Source organism: Mustela nigripes, chromosome 1 (assembly GCF_022355385.1).
Source record: "Mustela nigripes isolate SB6536 chromosome 1, MUSNIG.SB6536, whole genome shotgun sequence".
NCBI classification, from domain to species: Eukaryota; Metazoa; Chordata; class Mammalia; order Carnivora; family Mustelidae; genus Mustela; species Mustela nigripes.
Window position 1 is genome coordinate 253009571 of NC_081557.1, and position 2668 is coordinate 253012238.

Here is a 2668-nt window from a genome sequence, read left to right on the forward strand (position 1 = left end):
ATCATTGGGTAAAGTTTCAAAGTTTTATGTTAAATATATGGGCATAAACTCAGTTGGTAATTTGACACTTATTAGATACACAACTCTTTTTACCTGGAAAATTTGCTTCTTCATCTTCTGACTGTAATTTTTCTTTCTCCTTAATTTATTCATGTCTCCCTTTCTTCTCCCTTCCAATATAATGACTTCACTTCACACTTCACTAAGAAAATCGAAGTCATCAAATGCGACTCATTCATCTTTCCATCACCAAATTTATAAATCAACCTGTAAATGCAAACATATTTTCTTTCTTTATTTTTACTAAAAGGGTGAAAGTGTCTCACTTCTTCAAAGTCCAATTCTTCCACATGTGTAATCAATCCCATTCTTTCTTATTTTTATAAAATGCATCTCTTCTAGTTCCCATCTATCTGCTATAACATAACACCATCCATTCCCATCAGTGTACTGCCTTCTTTTGGCAAAATAAAGCTTTTAATACTTCTTGCATTTAAATTTACATTCAATTTATTAGATCAAAAATTAATATACTAGGTTCTCTTCTTAAAAGTTTCAAAGATGTCAAAAAATAAATAAAGCACTTGCAATGTTCTCAGTGATTCCAAACTTACAATTATGTCTACAAATAATTCTAACATAAATTATCAGTATCATTCATTTATTCAATTCTTTTTTTGTTTGTTTCCTTACCAGTACTGCAACTGTATTTACTACTTAAGAAAAGCTTCATTTAGCTAACCGAGGAAATTAAGGTAGTCATTCTGGTTATAGACACTCGGTTCTTGCCCAGAAACTGGTTGTTTCCCTAAGGTGATTGAAACTCAACCTGACACTAGTTGGATTGTATCCCTTCTTATTTTAAGTTTTGACAGTTGTTTCAGTGGCACTTTCCAGATTGTGCTCACTAGGAACAACTTCCCATGTCAGTAAAATCTAAATTTTAGTTTTGAAACTCAAGATCTCTGAGTGAGCAGAAGTTAAGCTCCCCCTACTCCCCCACTCTTTCTCTCAATATGGAGCCATCCTTTTTATTATATATATATATATTTTAAAAAACTTTCTATCCCATGCTTGTTTCTCCTGCACAAATTTGATTTGGTATATCTAGGAGGAGACAATAAAATCTTTAGTTTTTTAATACTTTTATCTCCTGTTCTATAGTGTTAGTTATCAGAATCCTTATCAAAACATTATAAATATGATTTAGTCTATCTTCTTCTAATAGTGTCTTCTAATTATTCTAAATATACTTCATTTCTTCATTTCTCTTCCTTTCACTAATTCTTGGTATTACTCTTGTATAACTAATATCTACTTCTTCTCTTAAGGAAGAACAAAATTTCTACTTTGTATCTAGAGAGAACTATATTGTAAGGATAAGTTTTATTATACTTCTGGTCCTTCTCATTCAATCTTCTATGTAAGATGAATGATCTATGTGATTGGTGATGTTGGGTGAAGGAATGAAACATGCATGGATGCTTATTGAATTAGGGCACGAGTTAAGTTTCTCTAAAGAAAAAAAAAAAAAAAGGTGCAAAGATTCTTTGGATCTAACAGAAGTTTATTTCTCTGTCGTTTTTTGGCCCAGAGGTTGACAGAAGTTTCAAGGGTATTAGGCATGCTAGATGAGCAGACATTCATTATCTTCAACACCTGACTTCCATTTCTTGATTGAAAGTGGCTGTTCCAGTTATCACCATTTCCCAGCAAGCATAAAGGAGGAAAGAGGAAATGAAATAGAGTACAGTAAGCTTTCTTTTCAAAATGTTACATATGTGTTGCACATATCTCTTTTACTCTCAATTTAATTGAGACTGTGGCCATTTAGTGACGAGGGAAACTGAGAAGTGTACTTTTTATCTGTGCTGTCATGGTTCAAAATCAAAGGCAGAAGATTATTAACAAATGGATGAATGGATAGCAAGTGGTGATTAGCAGTTTCTTTTTCTCCTCATTTCTCTCACACAAGGTCCTATTCTATGCAAAGTCCACCATCTCTGGGAAATATGCAGTACTCTCCATTGAGTGTGGATGTTACTATTCAAAGTCTGGTGACACATACATTAAGAGATAATTACTTCCACCACTTCCTAGTCCTGTCATACACACATGTGCAAGCATATCCCTAATACACAGTAAAATGAGAACAGAACATTGACAATAAAAACCACTCCTTTGGCCATCTGGAATTAGGGAGAACATATAACACATAGTCATTAATATATAATGATGATGGACTCCAGCTAGACAGAAACTGTAAAGACTTGCTCAGTTAGTGGTGGAAAAACTTCCTTGGTTAGACCTTGGTTCTTGTCTGATTTGTTCATTGTCCTTGGATTTCAGCTTGCCTTCCAGAAGATTTTCATGTTCATTATGTCGTCATTTTTTCTTTTTTTAATACTGTATTGCATTTTTAAATTATTTATTTTTTTTAATTTCTTTTCAGCATAACAGAATTCATTGTTTGTGCACCACACCCAGTGCTCCATGTAATACGTGCCCTCTATAATACCCACCACCTGACTCCCCCAACCTCCCACCCCCCGCCCCTTCAAAACCCTCAGGTTGTTTTTCAGAGTCCATAGTCTCTCATGGTTCATCTCTCCTTCCAATTTCCCTCAACTCCCTTCTCCTCTCCATCTCCCTATGTCCTCCGTGTTAT